Genomic DNA, 26,548 nt, shown 5'->3' with positions numbered 1-26,548 from the left:
AACAACACAGGGAACAACTTAACTACCTGTATTCTCTGGTGAGGGTGCAGAGAAAGGGGAACCCTCTTGTGCTGTTGGTGGGAATGCAAATTGGTCCAGCCACTCTGGAAAACAGTATGGAGTTTCCTCAAAAAGTTAAAATAGAACTACCCTGCAACTCAGCAATTGCACTACTAGGTATTTACCCAAAGAATACAAAAATACAGATTCGAAGGGGTACATGTACCCCAATGTTTACAGCAGCATTATCAACAATAGCCAAATTATGGAGCTAGCCCAAATGTCCATCGACTGATGAATGGATAAAAAAACATGTGAGATACACACACATACACACACACACACACACACACACACACACACACACACAAACTGGAATATTACTGAGCCATAAAAAGAATAAAATATTGTCATTATGCAATGACATGGATGGAGCTAGAGAGTATTATGTTAAGTGAAATGTCAGAGAAAGACAAATGCCATATGATTTCACTCATATGTGGAATTTAAGAAACAAAACAAATGAGCAAAGGAAAAAAGAGAGAAAGGCAAACTAAGAAACATTCTTAACTACAGAGAACAAACTGATGGCTACCAGAGGGGAGGTGGGTAGGGGATGAGTGAAATAGGTGATGGGTATTAAGGAGTGCACTAGTGATGATTAGCACTGGATGATGTATGGAATTTTTAAATCACTATATTGTACACCTGAAACTAATATAACACCATATTAACTATACTGGAAATAAATAAGTAAGTAAGTAAATAAATAAATAAAGTGCAGTCTATTGTATGGCATTTATACCTCAGGAAACTTAAAAACAAAATATCCAAGCAAGTTCAAGACATCTTCTTCCTACTTTTGTTTATGCAATTTATTTGTTGAAGGAATTTGGTGTTCTGTCCTGTTTACCACATTCTGGATTTTATTGATTGCAAAAAAAAATAATAATTCTTATTTTTGAGAACTATGTAATGAAGTATTAATGGGTGAAATCCACACGAAGGGTGGGGAAGAGGAGATTGGCCATGTGTTGATAATTTTTCAAGCTGAGTGATTGGCATCTGAAGACTTATACCATTCTCTCTAGTTTTTTATGATCTTAAACATTTTTGTAATAAAAAGTTAAAGTAAAAGAAGTCCTGGGTCCCCTGAATCTCTTAGTGTTTGAACAAGATCTCCATGTTTTCTAATGAAGTCCCAGGGTGATTCTGTTATATATTAAAGAGAACCACTGCTCTAGAACCACTGCTCTAGAAAAGGCTCTAATGGTGAGATGGATGTTGGATACATGCCACAAGGTATGGGAAAAACAGTTTTTGGCCTGTGTTCTGTCTGTTTCTTATCAAATTACAAAAGTTGCACATTAGCTATTCTTTTTCAGAGAGACATTTGCGGCTTTGCCTACCTCCTCCACTGCTGAGGAAATTTTTTGATCCCTACATATATTATTCAGTCTTAAAAGTGTGATTTTAATATATGTTTGCTTTATCATATAGGCTTAGTATGATTTGCCTGAATTACTCTGAAATTCAGCCCTACATAAAACTGAAACATCAAAGTTTGTCTTCTGTGTCTCTAGTCTCCTCTATGACCCCTTTGCTCTCTCAGATTCCTGGTGTCTTTCCTAATCTTCCCACTAGTAAAAAACCACTGAAAAACTGTATGATAAACTCATTTATACAAGTTTACTGATTAGAGTCATGACGTCCTCTTCTCAGGGAAAGTAGATTTAAAGAGGGCATAGGATTTAGGTTAAAGTTAACAAAAAGAAAGTGTAGTGAGGGATTCTCAGGGCATCAAGTAACCTAGTGAGGGAGAGTTTGGGGGATGGCTCCTTTCAAGACCCTTCACAATTTTACCAGGTAGGTTGTTACCTATTCATCTCATTGAAAATGTATCCTTAGAAGAATCAGGTAATGCCTTTTCTTTTGTAATGTATATGGAAATCTTAACTTTGGCTGCAAGCAATAAAAAGCCAAATTTGAACTTTTTAAAATAGTCAAGAAAATGTATTGGCTCAGGGAACTTACTAAATCTGGAGGAAGGGGTAGGCTGCAACACGGGTTTGAGCTCTTCAGTTGTGTCAGCTTTATCCTCAGGCTGGCTTCCCTCATGGTAGCAAAGTGGCCACAGTAACTATTGGACTTACATCCACCTATCACACTAGCCAGAGGAAGAGACAGAGCACATTCCTTCTGCAAATAAACCTGAGATGTGGCCTCCCTTATGATTGGACCAACTTACATTTGCATTAGATCCTTGAATACTGACAGAGTTAGGTGGAGACCAGATTAGGCTGTTACAGATAACGATTAGGGCGCACACCTGGGACTGGAGCTGGGCCTTTTCCTATTCAAATCATTAGCTGCGTCACAATTGCAGAGGGGTAGAAATGCATGCTGGGAAGTCAACCAATAATGCCCATTATAAAAGAAATATAATATTTCATCCCCTTAAATACTGTGATTTAAACTCTTTCATTTTATTCAATGTGTAACTTGTTTCCTGTTTTTGTTATTATGAAATTTTAAATTGGGAGCTGCAGACCCACATGAGGGTAACGGGGTAAGGTAAAATAGGTAATACAGTTAAAAGTAAAAGAGGTAATGAGTATTCTGTGGGTGGCCCATTGTCATCATGTGAAAAGGGAGGTCCCCTATTATCAAATCTTTTGCTTTTCAGAAGAGCAGAGATCCTGATATTCATCTTAAGACCCCCTGATCGTGGTCTGAGCTGAAGGTAGGCAACCCATTACCCCCTTTCACTTTTTAAAGAGAAGCCTGAATGCATGTGTAATCTTCTGGTTTTAATTTTTAACTTTGGCTAATTTGTATAAGCACCATGCGGGCCAAACAAAACATGTTTGTAGGTTAGATCTGGACCTAGGCCACCACTTTCTGTCCTGTTCTGAGCCATGCTAGAATATTTTATACCCTCCTGTGTAGTGAGAGCTTTTAGTCCTTTCAAGGATTAGGGCTGCTAGCATATGCTTATTGCAAAGGAAGTCATCGTGGGGAGAGAAGTGAGCACGCATTATAGGAACAATGCTTTTTATTAACTCTTTGGCATGTACTTAGAATAGTTTTCCTGAGGATGAGGGTAAATTGGTAGGGAATCACCTTCACTGCCCCTAATCTAGGTTCTCTTGTGACTCATCTTTTATCTAGGTTCTCTTGTGACATCTCTTATCTAAGTTCTATTGTGAGGAACAGTTCAGTTTTACACAGTGACCCCTGGTGATTAGAGGTGTAACGTGTGGCCATGGGATAGAGTTTGCCCTTTTTGTCAAAAAGCTTCTCTTCAGTTAGAAGGTACCAGAAGGTAGAAACTTAAGTCTTTTTCCTCTCTTGATTTCTTCATGGTGCCCAATGTAACTTTACTAGTACTTTATTTAGTAGAGGCTCAGTACTTGTCAGCTTATTTATGAATAGGTACTTCTTGGTGTATTTATTAATAGATACAGATGATTTTAGTTATTCCAACTGTAATTTTATTAAATATCAAAATTCTGGCATTTATTGAGTCAGGCCCAGAGCTACGTAGACTCTTGGAATACAGAGGTTAGAGGACCTTCAGGGAAGGAGCCCAGAAGATAGGGGAAACACAAAATAGTTGCAACATTCTTGATATGTCCCAGCATCTCTGGACATTTAAGTCAGGAAAAAGAAAAAAAAAAGAGAGCGAGGGCCCTTTGGACAAATGTATTTCTCAGGGTAGTTTTTGGATCTAGTTGGGGAAATGAGTGCAGGGGAAGTGGGGCAGAAGGGAGAATTTTAAACTAAAGAATTCATTCTAGAGCTTAAATCATTGCACATACACTTAACTCTTGCTGCACTATATTCATTTATTCATGTAATTACATTTATGGAGTACTTTCTAGAGTCAGGCACTATGCTAGGCATTGTGGAAGATGTAAAAATGAATGAAGCAGTTCCTCAAAGATTTTCTAGAGGGATAAAATATCGCACAGATTTACCTAGATAAGGTTGAATATATTCGGTGCCTCAAACCTATAGAAACAAAGTACTATGGAAATTAGGAAAATTTACAGTTCACTTTTGGCTGCAGGATCTCCGAAGGAGGATACTGAGAATTCAAGGATCAGTATACAATATTTGTAAAGGAAAAAGGGTTGGCTTATTTTATCTTTATTAATTTGTACTCCCAAATTTACTACCCCAAAGGACAGAATGATTTGAGTTTTCTTCATATAAATACACTGCAGGTGTTTTCCCTCTTCAGTCTCCCGAGTCCCACAGAACGAACCAGCAAGGGAGCGCCTGACAAGCACACAAGACACCTTGAAAGAAGAGTAACTGGTGAGAAAAGTTAGTATTCTTTAAGGTGACTTCCTTGAGGATTACTGGGCATTAAGAGTGAAAATATGTAAACCAGTTTATGAGCAGGAACACAGTCGCCCCAAACTTATAATTCTCTAAGAACTCGCTAACCGCTGGGCAGGCCCGTCAGCCCACCCCGACCGGGCGCGGTTACCCCTCCGGAAGGTTCTGAGGGACGGCGACCGCTTCTCGCTCTTTCCCAGGTCCCCACGCTGACACCCCGGGTTCTGTAAGGTCTTCACGCCCCCGCCCCCGGCCCCCTGCGACCCCCCGACCCCGCAGCCCAACCACGGCCAGGCGGGGACGTGTACGCGCGTGTGCGCCGCCCCCGAAGGCAGAGAAGGCGCCTCCGCCCTCAGGAGCGCGCACGCTGCGCTCAGGGGCCCGGACGCGCGCGCTCCCGACCCGCCTCCTCCTCGGCCCGCCCCCTCCCTCGCCTCTTCCTGCCGGGCGGTCCTCTTCTTTCCCACTTCTCCACTCCCTCCGCTTTGCTCCCTCCGCCCTCCCTGGGCTCTGGCGGCCGCGGAGTGAACGGGACGGGCCCGGCCGCGGAGCGCGGGGCGGCGGGTGGGACGCGGGCGCCCGGCAGAGTTGTTCCGGCCCTGCCCGCGGAGACGTGAGGAGGTGAGGCGAGGGCGGCCTCGTAGGGGCCGGCGGGCGGCCGGGCGGCCAGGAGCCGCGGGCCGGGCCGGGGTGTTGGCGCCGGGGCTGAGCCGGGGAGGGTCGATGTGGGGGCCGGGCCGAGGACGGGATGCGAGAGCACCATGGGGAAGAGGGCACGGGTGTTTCGGGACTGTCGGTCGCTTCCTGGACCCCACGGCTCTGCCTGCTGGTCGCTCTTCCTGGCCCGGGCGGGCGGAGTCGGGGCGCCCCTCACCTGGGGGCGGGGTGGGGACTTGGGCGCTCGCCCCCAGCTGTGCCTTCTTGACACTGCCGCCGCCTCCGCCGCGGCGCCTTGCTTGCTGCTGGGCTCGCGGTCTCAGCAGCCCTGCGTCCGGGGGGCGTGTGGTTAGGGTATTTTTTTTAACCCATGCTCAGGCTTCTGTTCGTGACCGCGTCTCGCCCTCGCGCTCCCCCTGCCTCCGCCCGGCACTTTGCTCCACTCCTGCTGTTGATGCTTGTGGTTTTGCAGTTTGGGATGGGCTGCGTCCTGGGCGGATCTCTACCTGCAGGGAATGCCCCGCTTTGGAGTTGACCGCCTGGCCACGAAAATCCTCTGTCCAGGTGTGGGTGCTCAGTGTCCTCATAACTGAGTCAAAGTTTCTGAGACTGGCCTAGTACTTTGCACTGGTCGCCAGCGGTGCAGGGCTGGGCAGTGCGTCAGCATGTGGAAAGGGGCCACCGGCCAGCGGAAGGTGGCTGGATGCTAGGGGACTGGACTGACAGGGTTTGTTTCTGATCCCAGGGCAGTGTGTCCAGGTACTTATGTATTCTTGTACCTCTCAAGATTATCTTAGAAAATGTACCGAAATGTAGGTGGTCACTTGCAGAGTTGAAGGTTTCCTGCAAGTGAACAGAAACGCCAGCCTCATTACACTAATTAATGGTAAGGAGAACTTTTGCTTGCTTGAGAGATTTCAGCGCTGAGTGGAAACTGATTTCAAGGCCTGCATTTTTGGTACAGGAAGGTTTAGGGATTTTTAATACATTTAAATTTTCTTGTACTTGGTGGGAGGTAGGTAGTTGCTTGTTGCAGTTCTGAAAACACAATTTCATGAGAACGCTCTGACTTTTCTTATAGTGGTGTTTATATTTAGCTTCTGCTGTACTTCTGTAGAATATCCAATACTATGATGTCAGAAAATACGAAAATGAAGTTTGCTTGTGGTCATATTGGAGGTGGATTTTGTCCATGGAAAATATTGGTCCACAAGCTGCTAGAGCTGGAAAACTGGCCTATGATTCATTATCTCAATAGAGTCCCATAGGAAACTGACAATGAAATTTGTCAAGGGAGAAAGAGCAGATGAGTTTCATCCATTTGTATTTATTTAAATGCTCACCTGCTTGGTGAGTTAGTTGAGACGCCTGAGAGACTGGTGTCTATATTAAATCAGTTCAAAATGTGCTCTGATATGATGTATTAATAAGTCATCTAGGGAGAAGTGGATGTAGTTGGGCAGTGCTTGTATGTGAACATATTATATAGCCTACATTGTATTTTAGAAAGCTGGGAAGAAGGTAGTAGATCCCAGTACTGTTGGGACATATGGTGAATACACCACCCGGCATAAAAAGGTGTGACAATACATATATGAAGTTTTGTTTTGTTTTTGTTTTTGGCCTGAGTTTTTTGATAGGAACTTTTATATATTGTAGTTTTGATATTCTGAGAATTTTTGTTCCTTTGCTAATGTTTCTTAAGATAATTTTCTTTTCACTCTAGTAGTTATTATACTGTTTTTCTTTGACAGAATTTTATAAGGCATATGAAACAAAAATTTTCATGTTTACTCACCAGTGTACAATTTTGACTTCTAAAAAGTTGAAATTTAAATTTTTTTCTTTGCTTTAACACATTTTTCAACTTGTTCAATTAGTGAATATTTATTTGAACTCAGATGATACAGAGTTAAAGCTGAAAGCCCTTTTATCTCTTCTTAATGGAGTAGTTAAAAGAAGGAATTCTGTTGTGCCAAGAAAAAATATTATGAGTGGGAGATAGCCAAGCTTCAAGAGATGAACTTTGAAGAGAGTAGTAGCTAAGTAGCAAAAATTTCTTGCATTGAGGGTGTAGAACTGGGTCTGCATTCATGCTATCATTGTCTTGAAAAGGTGTAGAGATGATTATGGCTGGTAAGAGGGTGTTTAGAGAATAAAGTAGATACTGTAGTCTGTAGGATTCTCAGGCACAAAGCTTTTTTTTTTCTTTCTTTGCTCTGCCTCACAAGCTTTAATGAGTTGCTACCTGTAGGTAGCTCTTGCCTTGTGTAAATGGTTCAGCCACTGGGTCTGAGGACGACCAGTAGCACAAGGCTGTAGGAGCCACTAGTACTGCAAAGATAGCTCAGGAACTACTTACGGAGATAGTCTTATGACGCTTGTCGCCACTAACAGTAGATGCAGAGAGAGTACAGCCTTGAGCCTAAGTTATGGTAAAACCTACTCACATTTAGAGGAGAGGTTTAATATTGTGAACGTGGAAGAAGACATTGCTTGACTTGACTCATGGCTTTTCAGAGTGGTAAATAATTTTCACTTTATGGTTAGTATTTGAAATTGGGTATATGTATGTACGTGAACCTCAGCGGACCCCTAATAAGGAAGAGTTAATGGCATTTAGCAGAACTTGTATCTCAACATTTACCTTTTCGTATTTCATTTATTTTCCATATTGCACTCATTCAACAGCTAGGATGCCAAAATTGTTTGAGTATAGCAAGTTTGTGCTCATGCTGACTCCTTTTTGTCATCTTTTGTCGCTTTTTGGTGTAATTTTTGGGGATATTCCTTGGAAACTTCTAGTCATATACTTCGTTGATTTGGAGTTAGATTTGGGCTATGATTATTAGTCTATTTGAAATTCTGAGCCTTGTTTTCTAAATAGCTTTAAAAATAGAAAACACAATTTTTTATAAACACTCAAAAATCTGGTTACAGACTGTGTTGTTGTGATAGACATAGAACAGCCAAAAATATATTCAAGAAACTTCCCCTCTCCTTACCCAGTTTAGTAAGCTTAAATAAGAAGTAAGAAAGGTTTTTTTTTTTTTTCAATAAAAGCCTGATTTTCCCAGAATATCAAGTCTAACAACTGTTGGCTGTGCTGTGGGTTTTTTTTTTTTTTTCCTTGCTTATTCTAAATTCAGCAAGTACATGTCTCTAGTCCCTGGCAGAAACTTAATTCTAGTAGGAAATTCTCAGTAATGGAGATCTTACTCTCCCCTACTCCCCTCAACCCTTTGCTAAATGAGCCACAGCTACTAGTAGGACTGCCTTACTGTGTGGGACTGAACAAAGGCTGAGAATATTGCCCCTTTTCTGATACTTCTTCCTAAGTCAAATTTCCACTCCCTGTAAGTTGCTTCTGGTGATATCACTAGGCGTCTCTGTAACTCTAATTTTTGAAGAGAAATAAATTGTGGTGGTAAAGAAATTACATACGTACCCAAGAATAAGATTTATTTCATTGTGTAGGACACATGGAAGAGACTAGGAGATTGTTAAGCTGAACGTTTATTAAACTGTTTTGACTGTGACTTACAGTAAGAAACACATTTTATACCTTGATTCAATCCCCCTCCCCCCACACTCATGTGCATGCACGCAAAGTTGAAAGAAAAGTTTGGCAAAACAATACTTATCTTTTCAGAACCTTGCTGGAACTGGCTCATCATACTGCCTTGCAGAAGCAGTGTGCCTTTCTCTTCCCACCTCGCTCCATGTTCAGTGACTACTGAACTTCATGCTGGTAGCTTGAAGTTGTTCGTGGTGTGACAGTATTTACACCAGGGAAGTCAGCAAACGGTATAGTTCAGGGCTTTTTTCTCCCCTTTGTATAGCCAGTTGTTGAACATTTGCAGCACACTACTGCCTACAATACACATTGATATTTCTGTTCTATTTCATTTCATTAAAAAAATGCTGGGTTTTGACCCTCAAATTGATTTTATAGCTAGCTAATGATAGATAACAGCCTATAGTTAAAAACTGATTTGGTCCACCTCTTCACTTTGCAAATGAACATTCTGAAGGGTTAAAGTTCAAGGTGATGTAGCTAGTTATGAACAAAGCCAGGTCTCCAGAATCCTAGTAATCTGGAGTTGTTTCTAGTGGACTTCTCTCCTAGCTCAAGCCATTCATACAGTTCAGTTGAGGTGTTTAATATGTGCCATAGTGTTAAGCAGTTTGAATAGAGTTGAATAAGGCATGGACTTTGACCCTAAGGCCTTTATGTGGGGATTAAATATGGAAACAAAGATACTGTATGGCAGAAAGTTAGTGTGGTAAAGAAATAAAGATAAGGCACTCCGCGAGTTTAGAGAGAGGAGGGAGCAGTTTCTTTTAGTTGTAAGAATGAGGGAAGAGGTGATGTTTAAACCATGCTTTGAAGAATAGATAGGATTTGCTCATGTGGAAATAGACAAATAGTATGTAAAGAAAGGCCTTTCTGAGCCTAGGGCCGGGTTGATCAAAGGCGTAGAGGGAGAGGGCTAAGCAAGAAAGAGGCAGCACTGGATGGTGAAGAGCCTTGAATGCCAGTTTTCCTTTCTGATTTTCAGTTTATCTTTCATTTTTGACTCTGGCGTCATCTGGTACTTCTTAACATTAAAGAAGCTTTGTATGCTGTGTTCTTGATTAGAATATGACCCAGAGAGCACTTGAATATCCTTAGAGTAAAAGCGGAAGGGAAAAATTATTAGTGTTAGGGAAGTAACCTCAAGTTTACCAGTCCTAAAACTGTTGGAAAGTAACGGAAAATATTTTCTTTGTAAGGAGATACCATTATTTTTCATTTGCCAAATAGCATCAAATTGACTGTAGTTGAGGAGGAAGCAGTTTTGAAAGTATTTTCAAAGTGCCTTCTAAAATGTGATTTCTAAATGACTGAATCTTAATTTTTGGAGGCAGCTCTGGTTTGGCAGAAAGGCAGTCTTTACAGATCCATGGCTGAGCTGACTATCTTTCAGAATTTAGGGCAGCAAGGCAGGGTATTTCATACCACAGCCAGATGTGAGAGATTGATAGATTATTTTTCTACTCAAAGAAGTTCCTTGAATTTCAGCGTTTATGTATCTGACAGCCTGTATGACTAAGGATGTTTTGAAGTCCTGGATGGAGCTTCCCTTGTTCCACAGGTGAATTGGATGGCTAGAAATGAAGGTACGTGACGGTAAGGTGTGTCTGTTAATCGAATTGACTGGTGGTAGTTCTGAAGGTTTTCTGTTTTCTGATGATTTCACACTTACTGCTTCTAATTAAAATGGTGCACAGTTAATTTGAAGAAGCTTTACTTCTTTTTAACCTCCCCGTCTGTAAAGGTAAAAGCCCTTTTAGAGTGTTGCCCAGGTAACAACACATACAGAGACTGTTAGAAGCGTGTGGAAAATTTTGGTAATCTTGGTGATGAAGTCGCTACAGTAAATAACTGCTTGGTTGGTAAAAGCTGGGCTACTTCTGGATGGTTGACAAAGAATTTTTGGGATGAGCTTTTGTTCCAAAATAAATACCGAATTGTCTTGTTGCCATACTGTTTTCCTCATTTATTTGAGCTTCTGATATATAAAGTATGTCATCCTATCATTTTAGAAGGTTTCAGCAGTTGCATATGAACTGCTCCACAGGATAGCACGCCCCGAGCAGTGTGATAAGAGTTCAGATGCAGCACGCCTCAGATGCCTCACACCGCTTGAGTGGAGGAGCTAACTAATCATGTCAGCACCGGGTGTTGGTTTTTTGTTGTAGTTGTTGTTGGTTTTTGTTTGTTTTGTTTTCTCTTTTTTCTTTTTTGAGACGTGTTAGGCTTCCCAATAGAGTTTATTAAAATCCTTCCAAATTTTCTACTGTCATTTTTTTGTGATACAAACTGTGATATTAATGTCTTTAATTTATGTATTTTCTACAGATACACACATACACGTAAATGTGTGTTATGTACATATACACATGCACACCACCCACTAGTTGTTGACATTTGTGGTGAAAATACAGTCTGCCTGGCAAACGATTAAGAACAAGTGGTCGGATTCTTTGAAGGCTATCATGTGAAGTAGTGACAAATATGAAAGTAATGCAGATCCCCAAAGGGATTTTTTTTGTGTGTGTGTGTGTGCGCGCGTGTGTGCCAAATTTCCAGGAAAGGAGCCCATTTAAAAGGGCAAGTGTAGGATACATTCATGTACCAGTGAAGGATTTCTCAACTTCTCCCCTACCCCACATATACACCCATATTCTGCCCTCATTATCAGCAGTAAGCAAAATTGCAGGACTTCAGAATCAGACTTTTACCACAGGGGATGCAAATAACAAATACTATTTTTAGAAAAAATAGAAACCTGTGGTTTTCACTTGTGCAGGCTTAAGAGAACACTAGTTTTTGATAAACCATATAGAATATTCCATGTTTCAAGATGTATTCTTCATTTTGAGGCCCTTTAAGAGCATGGTACAAATGCAAATGGTCCTTAGAGTAGTTATCAGGAGTTTCCTTGAGTTGTCTCTCTGGAGTAATTTATCCTGGTCTGACATTTTGAATAGATTGTATTTTCGTTTAGTGAAAAGTCAACCATTGAAGGGAGCCTCTACATATACTGGCAGACAATATGGTTTCTTAAGTTGTTTTATAGTAATTTTGTTACTTCAGCATCTGAGGCTATCAGACCTCATTCATTTACTATTTCCACAAAGCTTTTCCCTCATGAACTGTATTCTTTCATTTTAAATCTTTGTCTTTATTTGCCCTACTGTTAAGGATCAGGTTTAGACTAATGTTTTGATTTGCCTTTGTCCTAGTCTTTGTGGAAAGGTGAATTACTGCTTATCAAGTTGGTACTGAATTGTAATTCAGTTAATGTCTTCTTTCCTCCATCCATTTTTCCCTCAATATTCTAGAATATTATTATTATTCAAATCCTGGGACCACTGGTTTACCTATATGAGCGAACCTATAAAATTTTTATGCATGAGTTATGTAGCTTAATTTTTCACAAATCAGTCTAGGCCCCCCCTTTTTTTTTTAATTCTGAAATGCATTTTATATTTCTTGTCAACATTGTCAATAGTTTTGATAGGTGAAACAGGTTTCTCCTGTTACGGTTGTTTTCACAAACAGTAAAATAACAGTCTCTACCATTTGGAGATATCAGATAAAGTTTTTAAAAGTTAATTTAATAATAGGTTAGAGAAACCAGTTTGTTTAGCAGTTAATGTGGTACTTCCCATTTTACATATAAATTTGATTGTTTGCATGCTAATCATAGTGGAAATTTATTATATTCCACTGAGGAGAATTTACTTTTTAAAATAGAGGGCTTAGCAATTTTTGTACTTTGGAGAATTTCATTTGGAAGAGGATAATAGTAGATTTAAAAATCGTGGTTGGGATGGGGATGGACAAAAGTAATCATTAAGCTGAGAATAACTACAAACATTTTTTGGTTTTGTGGAAGACAAAGTAGGTAGAACACAGGACCTTAATTCTTGATCTAGCGCTGCTGTGAAATTCAGAGAGAAAAAGTGATTTACCAAAAAAGTGGTTTCTTTTTTGCATAGTAATAATAACATTAATTGTTTAGTGGATTAGTTATATGAGATACTGTGCATTGTCTAGTTAATCTTGACAATAACTATATGGGGTAGGAGCTATAATACTATCTTTCCCAGTTTGTGGAGGAGGAAACGGCGTAGAGGTCAGTAACTTACTTAGAATCATTGAACTCATAAGAGGCAGGTCTCCTTTGCTCCTAAATCTGCTTCATAGAGACTCTAAACTACCACTCTCTATTGATGAGTATTTAAATGGGATGATAATGCTTATGTTGCCTATTTCATAGGGTGGTTACGAGAATTGAGAAACCTAAGGTTTACAAAAGAACACCTGTAAATGTGCCTCGTGTTTTCGTTTTACTGGATAATTTTTGAGGAGCCAAAAAGTCTTGGAAATAGATAAGCACCTATATTACTTTGTAATATTAAAATAAGTTGAACAGATATTTGAAAGACTACAATTTGCATAGTAGAAGACCTATTTTGTGTGGGTCCAGAGGGTCAGTTAAGTGAAAGAGGAAAGAAAAAATGTAGAGGTGCATTGAATAACAAATGGATTGGATGATCTCTAGCAAAGTGAATTCTTCTGCAATTAGGAGTATATATTATAACATGAGCTAACTTCTAAGACCCTTGCAACATCAGGAATCTATGAGTCCTGTAATGGTGACGTTTCTTCTAACACCTGAAGTAGCTGGATACAGCCAAGGTAATTTTTATTTTAGCTTGGATCATCAATAATCACTATTCTTTAAATGTCAATTCTTTGCACTTAGGTTGAACAGAAGTATGTAGTTGCCTGCGAAAAATACAGTTATGTATTTTTCCTTTTTCCCCCCTAAGATAAAAAGATGTTTTTCAGGGTGCGGTGGGTAAAAAAGGTTAAACAATATATTGTCACATGCTTGTACTTAATAATTTTTGTATGACTTTCCCTTAAATTTAGATATCCTAAGTGTATATTTGCAGAAGAAAGTTAATATCATTATGGGTATGAAAGGTCGTTTTTAATTGTATGGAGTGTTACGGCTTTACGGCCATAAATTAAATTTCATTCTCTGACATTGTTTTATTCAACAAGCATTTATATGGCAGAATATAGGTTCTGTGCTCGAGAAGCACAGGTAAGAGACTGTTATGGAGCTGACAGTAATTTTGGAGAAACATAAATACAGTGGAGTTTAGCAAGGATGGGGCGGGATAGAATGTGTCGTATAGGAAAGCTTCGGAGGGTTACGTAACCTGGTCTGGGGTTTCAGGTAAGGCTGCCTGAAATATATGAGTTGAGTTGAAAGAAGGCAAGAGAGACATTTTAACTAGAGGTATGAAAATCTGAAATTGTAACTCTTTACCTTTGTAGACCCAGTGTAGGCAGCTCCTCATCTCTCTGAATCATTGTAAAAGACCCAAAGTAGACGTCATTTTTATAAGTAATTCTTTATAAATAAAGCTTTTTAGCTCTTACTGATAACTTATTTTGAATATGATGCTTGTGGTTTCTAAGCGGATAATGTAGAAGAGGGGAGATGTCATATACATACATACTGATAACAGGATAGTGAGATTGCTGAGATGATAGCAGTGAAGAATAAGAAAAACTATATATAAAAAACCCCAAATCTGAAAACTATAGATAGCATAAGGAAAACAGTCTTACATAATCTAATTAGCTTTAAGGTATCAATTATATTTCTAATAGTATAGAATAATAATGAAAATTTTTCAGATTCTCTCTTGCCAAGAAAAGGTTAAGTATATGGTCTGTGTAGTACATTTATGAAGGCACTAAAATAATTACCTTAGAATGTTTTTTTATATGGAATACAGTAGAGTGATGAACAGTGTGGTTTTGAGCTGCACACTGGTCCACTTGTCTGTGGATTTTTTTTTGGATAAATACAGTATGGTACTGTAAATGTATTTTCTCTTTCTTATAATTTTCTTAATAACATTTTCTTTTCTTTAGCTTACTTTATTGTAAGAATACAGTATATAATGCATATAACATATCAGATATGTGTTATTTGATTGTTTATGTTACCAGTAAGTTTTCCCGTCAACAGCAGGCCATTTTTTTTTCATTTGAACAGCTTTTATTTAAAATAGTCAGTTATTTCTTCCTTATTATTATTATTACTATTATTATTAACAATCAGCTATTAATAGGTAGGTTTTTGGGGAGTCAAAAGTTGTATGTGAATTTTTGACTGCAAGGGGGTCGGGTGCCCCTAACCCCTGCATTGTTCAGAGGCCAACTGTAGTATGAAAACTAGAGGGTAAACTCTTATTTCAGTTATCAAATTGCTTATCCAGAATGATTGTTTTCCAAAGGGCTTTGAATAACCATAGACTTAGTTTTCTTCTTATATATGACACACATAGACCTGCAGATTTTACAAAATACTAGACATAGTTCGGCAGGGTATTTGTTATGTAACATTGGTTAGAAATTATTTGCTCATAAAATATATCAGAGTTAGGGTCCTTGACCATTTGGGTACCAGGTATTTTTAGAGAGTGTGGACTAGATGGGCTTTTTTTTTTTTTTTTTTTTTTTTTTTGGAGAGAGACAGCCAGTGAGAGAGGGAACACAGGCAGGGGGAGTGGGAGAGGAAGAAGCAGGCTCCCAGCGGAGGAGCCTGATGTGGGGCTGGATCCCAGGACTCTGGGATCACGCCCTGAGCCGAAGGCAGACACTTAACGACTGAGCCATCCTGGTGCCCCTTTATTTTATTTTATTATTTTTTAATTTTATTCATTTATTTGAGAGAGATTGAGACTGAGGAGGGGGAGGGGTGAATGCCTAGGGAGAAGCAGACTCCCTGCTGAGCAGGGAGCTCAACTGACTGTGCTTGATCCCAGGACCCTGGGATCATGACCTGAGCCAAAAGCGGACATGCACTGACTGAGCCATCCAGGCACACCTTTAGTAACTTCAATTGACAGCAGCAAACCAAAAAATAGGGCGAGGGAAGGAGGGGTGCCTGGTTGGCCCAGTTGGTAGAGCATACAACTCTTGATCTCATGGTTGTGAGTTTGAGCCCCATGTTGGGCATAGAGATCATTTAAAAATTAAATAAAGATTTAAAAAAGTAGGGGAGGGAGAATTGGACGACCTGGGGAATGATGGCAGACATTTTATGCTACTACTCTTGACTTCAAACAGGAGACATGGAGGGCCTGTGGCTTTATATGAAGGTTTATGGGTGGAACCAGATTGATCAGATATGGCATAACATTTATATTCTGTCTTAAAACCTCATAAACCAGATGAGTATTTTTTTGTTTTATTTTTGTTCTTAGTTACTAAAATGCTTAGGATAGTAAACTACTTACTTGATTAGAGAATTATTTTTCATTGAGCTGGGTCAGTTTATTCAAGGCTTATGGACTGTTGAATTGTTCCTTTGTGATAATGTGTTAAGACATTCTAGGAATAATGTATTTTTTCCCTCTCTATATCTCTGCTGTTTGCAAGGCCCTGTGCTATGGGGGAATGTATAGAGGTAGGAGGCATAAGCCATGTCTTTCAGGAACTTGACTAGTGGGAAAGTAATATATACATGTATTAAAAATACATATATATATTTTTAAAAAGAGCAGAATTATTGGCTGAAACAAACATCTTATTCTCTGAGCCCAGTATCTCTAGCATCATTTAAGATACATAGTTTTGCTGGAAAAAAGTCCTAGGCTGTTGTATATGGTGGTGTCAAAAATTAATAGAAAAGTTGGAAATGGAAGTTTCTGATTAATGTTAATTTTTTCATCTTATTTGAAAATCTTTGTTAAAATTATCTTGTCCTAATTCCTTCACTAATATCTTCTAAGAATTTAAAAAATTACCAATAAATCTTAAAGTGTGTTTACTTTATCTTCGAAGATAACATTCAAATGTTGGTTAATTATTCTATGTATCTTTCTAAGTAGTGAATTTTAATCTTCATGATTTAGATATTTTCCTATGCTAGTGTCTTATCCTATGATAGTGTTTTATCTTTTAATTCTATCACTTGGGAAAAATCAAGTATGTGCCATATTTATTATTAAATCTTTTTGTAATGTCTTTTATACTTAAATGGTACACTTTTTTTTTTTAAAGATTTTATTTATTTATTTGACAGAGATAGAGACAGCCAGCGAGAGAGGAAACTCAAGCAGGGGGAGTGGGAGAGGAAGAAGCAGGCTCCTAGCGGAGGAGCCTGATATGGGGCTCGATCCCATAACGCTGGGATCACGCCCTGAGCCGAAGGCAGACGTTTTACCGCTGTGCCACCCAGGCGCCCCTTAAATGGTACACGTTTTGATTAAAAAAAAAAAAAAAAAAAAGAGCATTGTCAACCCCCTCTCCCTTACCCTTTACCCCTTGCTGTATCTTGATGAATACTTGGATGTAAGAGAATCTCTAATTGCAATGTTCTCTCCTTCTGTTTTCCTGTTCCTGTCTTCTTGTCATTCAGATCTCAGCTCTTTTTTCCTTTTCTCTAAGCCTTTCCAAAACACCCAATCTGAAATGGTCCCCTGCTCCAGTCTTGTTCTCCCACGTTACCTTCTGTAGTTGAATTCAAAATACTTATCTCTGTTATAGAAATTTCCTTCCTTCCCTCTCTCTTTCCTTCCTAATTTACTCCTTTCTTTCCCATCCCCGAGTAGCATGTAAGCTCTTTGAGAGCAAGGACTTCACTGTTTTTTTCACTTAAAAAAAAAAAAAAGATTTATTTATTTATTTTAAATAGTGGGGGAGGAGCAGAGGGAGAGAGAATCCTGAAGCAGACTCCCCACTGAGCCCAGAGCTCAGTGCAGGGCTTGGTCTCATAACCCTGAGATCAGGACCTGAGCTGAAATCAAGAGTTGGCTGGCTGCTCAACCATCTGAGCCACCCCGGTGCCCCTGTTTTTTCACTTTTGGTATCTCTAGAGCTTTGAATAAAGCACTCAATAAAATTTGGTTGATTGCAGAATGAAGCAGATATTCTTGCTCTTAACTAGCTTTAAGACTTTCTTGAAAGTTATTTCACTTCATTTTGCCTTGATTTCTTCCTTTGCAAAATGGGTGGGGGATGGAGAGGAAAGAGATTAAATTAGGTTATATGAAAAATCCCTGCCATTTAAAGGCCTGCTGTTAGCTTGTTGCGAGCTTTGAGGTCTGTTCTAATGGCATTGATGAATTTGTGCTGACTTAATTACTTTCTTACTGTCTTCTGTTGAAACCAGTAGTGCATATTTATATTTGTAAGATTACTGACAGCACTGGAGAGTAAACTCTCATTGCAAAATCAGGTTTCTTGGTGTATCTGGATTATAAAAGAAAGTAGATCTGTAACATGATTTCTGTTTCCATGGTCAAATTAATTAAGTTTCCTTGGCATATCCAAGTACTAGGTTGAACTGAAATGGTATTTAAATATCAGGAAATTTGAGTCAATGCAACTTCTTAATTATTTTTAATCATGAGAGTTATTTAAATGAAACTTGAGATAATTTATATAAAGTGAGAATACATAAAAATGTAATTTCTGGAAGATGATGAGGATTGAAGAAATAAACTAGTTTTTTGTTTGGTCCATGTGACTAGAACTTTAGGCAGTTGGTACTTTCATTCTTCACTTCGGAAAGCTTTATTGTAAAATAGGTAAAGGAAATGAGCAGATAGTTGATAGCAGAAGAAACATAAGCAACTGGTAGAAGAATGTTAGATCTTAAACCGTAACCAAAGAAAGGCTTATTAAAGCAAAGTGAAATACTATTTTGTACCTACTTCAGTTTTTTTAAATTACTAATAATATAGGCTATTATTTTAGTAAAGTGGGCATATCAAATACTGCTAGTAGTTTGTAATTTGGCAATATGTATCTAGAATTGTTAGACTACTCAAACCTTTTAATAAACCTTCAATTTAGTAATTTTATTTCTGAGAGTATTCTAAAGAAATAACTACAGAAAAAAAGGGAAAAGATAGAAAAACAGGTGTATGTGTTAGCATAAGGAAATGCCTATATATTTAAGGAAGGGTAAATATAACATTTAAAGAAAAAGAGGAATGTGCTAAAATGCTGATGGTGTTAGTGGGATAGGATTACGGAATTTCTTTTTCTAAATTTAAGTAAACTCAATAATGAAAAAAGCACGAATAAAGTCAAGTTTTGCTTGCTGTGATAATTTTGTTAGTATAACTAAGGTTGCCAGATCTAGCAAGTAAAAATACACATAATGTTTGGGACATATTTATACTAAAAACTATTGTTTATCTTAAATTTAAATTGGGTGTCCTGTGTTTTATCTGACAGCCCTAAGTGTAACATATTTTGGTGATGGTTGAATGTTATGGAGAAATGTTAAGACACTGTGCTTCCCAAATATTTCTAAGTATTGTTTTTAATTCAGGTAACTTTTTTTTTTAAAGCCAGAGTTATTTAGCTGGGAGAATTACTCTTATGGGCTAGTTTTATTACAGGACTAGCTTTTAGGTGATGCTTGAAGGAAATATGCTTCAATATTTGGCAAGAGTAATTTAAAAATCTTATTTAACAAAAATATGATAATATTGGATGTTGCCTGTTTACCTTAGTTAGAATGAATTTGGAGACAAGTAAGGCTGGAATCAGGAGGGCAGTTTAGAATAGACTATTACAGTAATCCAGGTAAGGGAACTAAGGTGGAAGTAGTGAAGTTGGAGAAGAATAAACAGATTTAAGAAGTTCTTGTGAGGTAAAATCAATAGGACTTTGTGACTTAGGAGTGAGAGAAGAAATTCTGGGCCTCTTTATCAAGAGGGATTAAAGGAGGAACAGAGTTTTGGGGAAAGAAAATATGAGCTCAAGGTTTGATGTCTATGAAGTAAATATTGTAGATGTCTGTAGGCAATTTGACATATGGTTATAAAATTTGAGAGATGTTTGGGTTTGAAAAGTGCTAATTGAGTCTAAGTAGACTAGAAGATGCGCAGAATAGAATTCTGAGGAACTCCTGGAAGAGGAATTTGTTTAAAAAAAAAAAAAAGGTTTTTTCTAAAAATTTACACATTTATATTTTTTCTTCTGTTTATTTGTATTTATTTCTGTTTATTTTGTTTTATTACATCTTTCCTCTATTAGATTATAAGGCCCATTAGGCAGGACCATGTCTTTTTTATTCACCTCTGTGTGTACAGTGCTTAGTACATAGTATGAACTCAACAAATATTTGTTGAAGGTATAATAGTTTTGTGTATTTCTGTGTTCCTTTTGTTCCTCATTTTAATGTCTTTTAATTGTGGGCATTCATTTTGGGAATCTTCGTTGTACAATTAATTATTCTCTTTTAATTTTTTTTTTTAAAGATTTTGTTTATTTGAGAGAGAGTGAGAGAGAGAGCATGTACGAAAGGGGAGGGTCAGAGAAAGAAGCAGACTCCCCACTGAGTTGGGAGCCTGATGCGGGGCTCCATCCCTGGACTCCAGGATCATGACCGGAGCCAAAGGGAGACACTTAACTGACTGAGACATCCAGGCACCCCTCATTTCTCTTTAAATCAGTTTCATATAGGTATGTTTTTAACTTTTCATTATGGAAAATTTCAAATTTATAAGAAAGAGTAAATAGTTTCCTTAATATCCACATAACTACATTTAACAGTTTTTGTGTTTGTTATCTTCATGTCTTTTTCTGCTAAAGCATGGCAAATTACAAAAATTGATTTATTTTATCCCTAAATATTTATTTATTTGTTTATTTATGTATTTATTTTAGGGCGGGAGGGGCAGAGGGAGAGAGAGGATCTTAAGCAGGCTCCATGCCTTGTGTGGAGCCTGACATGGGGCTTGATCCTACAACCCTGAGATCATGACCTGAGCCGAAATCAAGAGTCTGACACTTCACCAACTGAGCCACCCAGGGATCCCATCCGTAAATATTTAAATGCATTTTTAAAACATAAGAACATTTTCGTACATAACCATAACACATTCTCACATTCTCATACCTAACAATTTCTTAGTATTGTAAAAAACCTATCCCGTTTCAAAATTTTGCTGCTTGTACCTGAAGTGTCTGTATTAGTTTACTAGGGCTGCTATGACAAAATACCAACAGACTGGGTGGCTTAAACAACAGAAATTTATTTTCTCACAGTTCTGGAAACTGGAAGTCCAAGGTCAAGGTGTTGGCAGATTTTATTTCTCCTGAGGACTCTTTCGTTGGCTTACCAGTGGCCACCTTCTCTCTTTGTCCTTACATGGTCTTTCACACATGGATGTGTGTGTACATCCCTGCGCTCTCTGTATCTTCCTGTAAAGACTCATCAGATTAGATTAGGGTCCATCCCAATGGCCTCATTTTAACGTAATCACCTCTTTGAAGGCCCTACCTCTAAATACAGTCACATTCTGAGGTACTGGGAGTTAGGGCTTGAAGATATGAATTTGGAGGGGGGGGCATAGATAGCCCATAACAATGTCTTTTGTTGCTGGTTTGTTCAGATCAAGACATAATCAAGGACTATGCAGTTGCATTTAGTAACACATTTCCCCACTTTTTCCTTTTTCTTCTCATGACTGTCCAGATATCTAGCTAGTTGTCCTGTAAAATGTACCACATTTTGAATTTGTCTTGCTTATTTCATTGTTTTCTGTTTTTTGTATTTCCTGTAATCTAAAAGCTAGATTTAAAGGTTTGTTTAAATTAAAACATTTGGGCACCAGTATTTATAGTTGCTGCTGTGTAGATCATAATGCATTATATCTAGAGGTGTGTGTCTGATTGTCTTGGTTTTAGTGATGTTGAGATTAATCACTGGATAAAGTGGTGACAGAATCTAATTGTTCTTTTATAAAGTTGTTTATTACCTTATAACCAACAAGTTATTTGTGGTATAATATTTTGACTCTAGATAGCATATGGGTTTTTTCTTTTTTTAAGTAGGCTCCACGCCCAGCGTGGGGCTTTCACTCCTGACTCCGAGATCAAGAGTCTCACTGTCTGCCGACTGAGCCAGCTAGGCTCCCCTACCATATAGTCTTGATAACTCTCATTTAGGGTAATGTGGTTGCCTGAATGCCACCATTGTTATGAATAGTGAACATTTGTCATTTTTTTTTTCTTTTTAACATTTGAACCCCTCTCTTGTATTTGACATGTTCCCCCAATTTATGAGTCAGAGCCACCTTTTCACTAAAAGCTAAAAGTGTTAGATGCTTTATTCCCAGCCCCCTTTTCATCTAGGGCATGGATACATACCTAGATTCCATCAGTCAAATACACTTATGTCCAAAATTAGAGGGCCTCTTAGGGCTCATAGAAATGTGATTTTAGAGAGAGGAGGGATCTGTTATTGCTCTCTGCCATCCTTCTGTGTTTGATGCTAGGGTCTGTAAAATGTGGAGAGATTTGGAGATGCCTTATAATCCTTTTAAGTCTAACTTCAGAGTCTACTGGTTAGGGACTATTCAGTAAGTAAATATTCCACTTGAAATGGAGAAAATTATATGCATCTTGCTTTGAGATTGACAGAAGTAAAGTACTTTGGAGGGTAATTTTAAATTTTATTTCTTTTTGGTTTTACTTAAAATCATTTTTTCTGTTTCAAGAAATGTAAAATTATATCTTCAAATAATTATTTCTTGAAGTTTTCTGCTTTATTTTAAAATTCTGGGTAGTATATTGTGATACATTTAAAAGAAGGATAAAATAAAAAGTGAAATTCTACTTTTCCCCGTATATTGTTTGATGAATACACACATTAAAAAAAAAGAAATGAGCTTATAATAGACAGTATATTTTGAGTATCTTTCTGTGACAGTTTTGTGGCAGCATAATACCATGGAACTTACTGAACTGTTTCCTTATTGTTAGGTGTTTAGATTGCCTTCTCCCACTCCCCCCCCCCCCCAAAACAATGCTAATACGTGTGCCTTTGTAATTGTATTTTCACGTGTTTTTGGGTATTTAGCTGGGACGGATTTTTGTGGATGGATCATATGTACATTTACTTTAAAATTAGTTTAAAATTCTAAAAAATTAGAGTTAAATGTTGACTTCTAGCTCTTTTTGGACACTAATGTTCAAACTCACTTGGTAGAGATGAAAGATGTTTCAATGAACAATGGAAAATGTTTATCAAATAGAATATTGTAGGTAGAAACTTACAAGGAAATTCTCAGCATACTTGAGTTTCAGGTAGAAGTTGCAGGGATTGTGTTTTTTTTTTTAATATTTTATTTATTTATTTAGAGTGAGCAAGTGAGGGTGGGGGAGGGGCAGAGGGAGAGGGAGAGCCTCTCATGCAGACTCTGTGCTCAGCACAGACCCCCAACTTGGGGGCTTCATTCCACTATCCTGAGGTCATGACCTGAGCTGAAATCAAGAGTTGGCTGCTCAACTGACTGAGCCACCCATGCACCCCACAAGGATTGTTAATCTCACAAATAATAGCTAATCCTCATGTTTTCATTTTGATGAAAAATGAAGTGGAAATAATTTTTGAAAGATTTTGGTGATATTTTGATAAGCAGTTATATGATTTTAAATTGCTTTCTAGTGAGAAATAGAATTATAGTCTTTTTTTGTTAAATGTAGTCTGTTTTGATTTAAAAATAATCCACATGATAAACATTTAAATAGTTCAGAATGTCTGTATCTTCTGCATAGACCCCTGTTCCCCTTTCATCCCAACCTATAATGAACTAGTTAGCTCAGTTATTCAGAGGCTGATTTCCCAATTTGTCTTTATGATGTACTTTTATTCTCCATTTTATTTGACCATTTTACTGTTCTTCTAGTATGGACATATAAAGGGAAGGGGAGGAGAGAGTGCTGATGTCTGAAAGATGATGGGTTAATTTAAAAAGTTGATTAAAGCAGGGAATCATGAAAAACCTAACACATATGCACCTTAAGTTGAAATCTGTATGTTAACTTGAAATCTATGTGTACCTTACCAAGCTTTTGATGTAGGACCAAGGCTTTCTGGCATTCTGTATCTTGGTTTTTCTTGCACATGCCTCATCTATAATGCTTTATTTTAGGTTTTTAGTTTTTTTTAGTATACTTAGAATAAAACCTTAAATCTTTGACGTGTGCTACAAATCTGCAGTATCTGTCCCATTGCCAGTTTCTAAGAAATCTTTTCTTCCTTTGGTTTTCTGTGATCAAGTTATGCTGGCACTTCAATTTCCTTTTTTTTTTTTTAAGATTTTATTTTTAAGTAATCTCTACATCCAGTGTAGGCCTTGAACTCACAACCCCGTGATCAAGTGTCACATGCTCCACCAACTGAGCTGCCAGGTGCTCCTGGCGTCTCGATTTCTGAAACTTTACACAGGGCCTTTCCACATGCTGTTCCCATAACCTGGAATGGGATCTTTTCCACAAATCTTTGGATAGAGAATCTTATCTCAAATGCCCGGATTCAGAGAAGCATCCTTGATATTCCCTAATATTCGAGTATAAAGTAGGATACCCTATCCCCTACTAATATGACCTTGTTGTTTTGTTTCATTCTACTTGCCATATTTGAGAAGTATGTATTTGTGTATTTGTTGATTTTCTGTCTTTTTCACAAAACTGAAGGCTGCATGAAGACGAGGTCCATATCTGTTAGGTTTATGTGCTTAGAGCAGTGTCTGGCATATAATAAGCTTAAGTATTTGTAGACCTAATTAATCAAATGTTTATTAATTGCATATAATGTGTCAGACATTGCAGGGGCATTAACTAATAAAATTCCACTTAGTTACATTTTTGGTAGCCTGTTGTATATTTTTAAGTGGAAATGTGTACATCTAAGTATGCATCTATTCAGTAAAATACAGGACATTTAAATTTTTGAGATGATAATATTAGAACATGTAAATTTTATACTAAAATAAATAGAGCCCTTTTTAGAATGTAGGAGAAAATGTTGCTTATCCTTTTAAAAATAGTTGTTCATCCATTTTTCATTGACACTACCTTGAGAATTCTGATCATCTTATGGAAAGCTTTGAAAAGCTAGGAAGATCATAGGCACTATTATTAATAATTGTAGTTTTTTTTTTTTTTTTCCTAAAGTAATTAAGGTTTTCCTCGTGAGTCTGCATAAAGTAGAGATTCTTGCCCTCTGGAGAACCAAATAGGTTTGAAGTGTAGAACTAGAAGTAGAGCATAGGTAATTAAAGCTAAGCTAATATACTGTGATTCTGATTTGTTATGTCTTAAGATCTCTAGCCCTTAATAAGATGTGCTAAGATAAACAGAATGGCAGGCATCATTTGTAAAGTTTTTCCATTTTAATCACAGTTTTGTTTTTGTATGACCAGAAATTCTCTGATTTGAAAGGGTGTACTTTATATAAAGAACCGTGTGCAGTTAGTGTTTTTGCTTTTGCCTTTATATTAAATCTATGGAATGTGGTTTCCTGACTATGGGTGAATGAATTAGCTTTTCAAATCCCATTATAGTTGTAAAATGGATCTGGATTTGGTATTTGTATGGATTGTCTAATGTAATGAAAACATTAAAATAATTCTTTTTGTTGAAATGATCTTGCTAGAGAGAAATTACTGTTCTTTGAAAGGTGTAAGTTTAACCCATTCATTCATTCATTTAATAAGTGTGATATTGTCAGATGGGGTACTGTGTTGCTGACACTTTCCTGGGAGCTGGAAATACAATGATGAATAAAGGGTACTTGCTGTCTTAGCGGAACTCATTGTAATTGATGAAACAGACTCATAAACAATTATGTGGTATGATAAATGCTAGGGTAGGAATATAAGTTAATGTAAAATTTTGTGGAAGCACTGTGGAGGCAGTGATTGACTCTTTTTGGAAGGGTTGGAGAAAGTTTCTAGGTTGTTAATCGAGACAGATCCAACTGTTGGGATTTTACCGTCCCAAATTTGTGTAAATAGGGCTTTTTAAACTACCTGCATAGAACCCCGAAAGCAGAGGAGATTAAGAGTACTCCTTGGAAGTTCAGGATGTACCTCAGGGTAGCTTGAAAATTTCTTAAATTCTCTGTTTTGTCTTAAGAATTCATATGAATGTTGCATTTCTTTGCATACTGATTATATAAATATAGAAATTAAAAAAAAAATTTGAGAGAGAGAGAGAGCCTGTGTGAGAGAGCATGACCGGCAGAGCGGGGAGGGGAGGGTGAGGGAGAAGCAGATTCCCCACTGAGCAGGGAGCCCGATGTGATGCTCAGTCCCAGGACCCTGAAATCATGTCCTGAGCCGAAGGCAGCCGTTGAGTGAGGCACCCAGGTGCCCCTAAATATAGAAATATTTAAATTACTACTAGAAAAGATACATTCACTGCTGGTCTGTTAACTTTGGAATATTGGAGTGAGTGAAGAAAGCTGATACTACATACCAGGTTTAGCATTCCCCTTCATTTTCCTAGTGTATCCCCACCATGTCTCAGTTTATGCCTGGGGATGCGTGTATACTGGTTTGAGAAAAAACAGATTAGTCAGTCAGATCATGGAACATCGCATTCTTCTTCCTTTGCCTCCCACATTCCTGTTGTGTTCTTTCTCCTTTGTTTTTACCTCTGGTTTAATGACTGCTCGGTATGCCATGATCAGCTTGTTTACTGCCCTGCTAGTTTTTATTAGCCAGTGAACAGAGAACAATACTAGAAGATGCTTAGGGCATAACCAGGGCAGTTTTTGGAATATAGAGAAAACCTGAGTTGGAAGCATTCATTACACAAGGAAATGATCAGATTTGGCTCATCAAAGTAAGTAAAGGTTTAGGAAGGCTCCTATATTGTTAAAGGGAAGATGGGCAAGACTAATAAGACTTGGGGTTAGAATGGGGGACTAAGTGCACTGGTAGAGTCCAATTTCTGAGTAGCAACAAAAAAGCTAGTGATGTTACCTTAGGTTTTTTTCAAAGTGGTCAGACCAAATGATCTGAAAATTTCATGTATTGAAGTAAGTTCATGTTCAAAAATAGATTATCTCTGAAACCTTATGGTTAAACATAAAAAAAGTTTTGTTACTGACCTTGTAAATGATAATAGTCATCCCTGTGGTTGACC

The 26,548-nt window shown here is 38.0% G+C and overlaps 1 protein-coding gene across 2 annotated transcripts in view; it reads left to right on the top strand.

Moving 5' to 3' along the window:
• The first annotated feature begins 4,770 nt into the window (after positions 1 to 4,770).
• RABGAP1L (RAB GTPase activating protein 1 like) overlaps positions 4,771 to 26,548 on the top strand; it is a 716,315-nt gene continuing 694,537 nt past the window's right edge. Inside the window, exons 1-2 of one of the 2 annotated variants that reach the window (XM_045811377.2) lie at positions 4,835 to 4,968; positions 10,070 to 10,167. The gene's annotated coding sequence lies outside the window, so the exon portion shown is untranslated. Of the gene's footprint in view, positions 4,969 to 10,069; positions 10,168 to 26,548 lie in introns of both variants that reach the window. The other variant, XM_045811376.2, reaches the window with a different exon arrangement.

The sequence above is a fragment of the Ursus americanus genome, chromosome 2, assembly GCF_024610735.1.
Source record: "Ursus americanus isolate L20-20 chromosome 2, mUrsAme1.1.p, whole genome shotgun sequence".
NCBI lineage: Eukaryota > Metazoa > Chordata > Mammalia > Carnivora > Ursidae > Ursus > Ursus americanus.
Note: the sequence above shows the minus strand (reverse complement) of the source record. Positions and strands in the feature narration are given on the sequence as shown.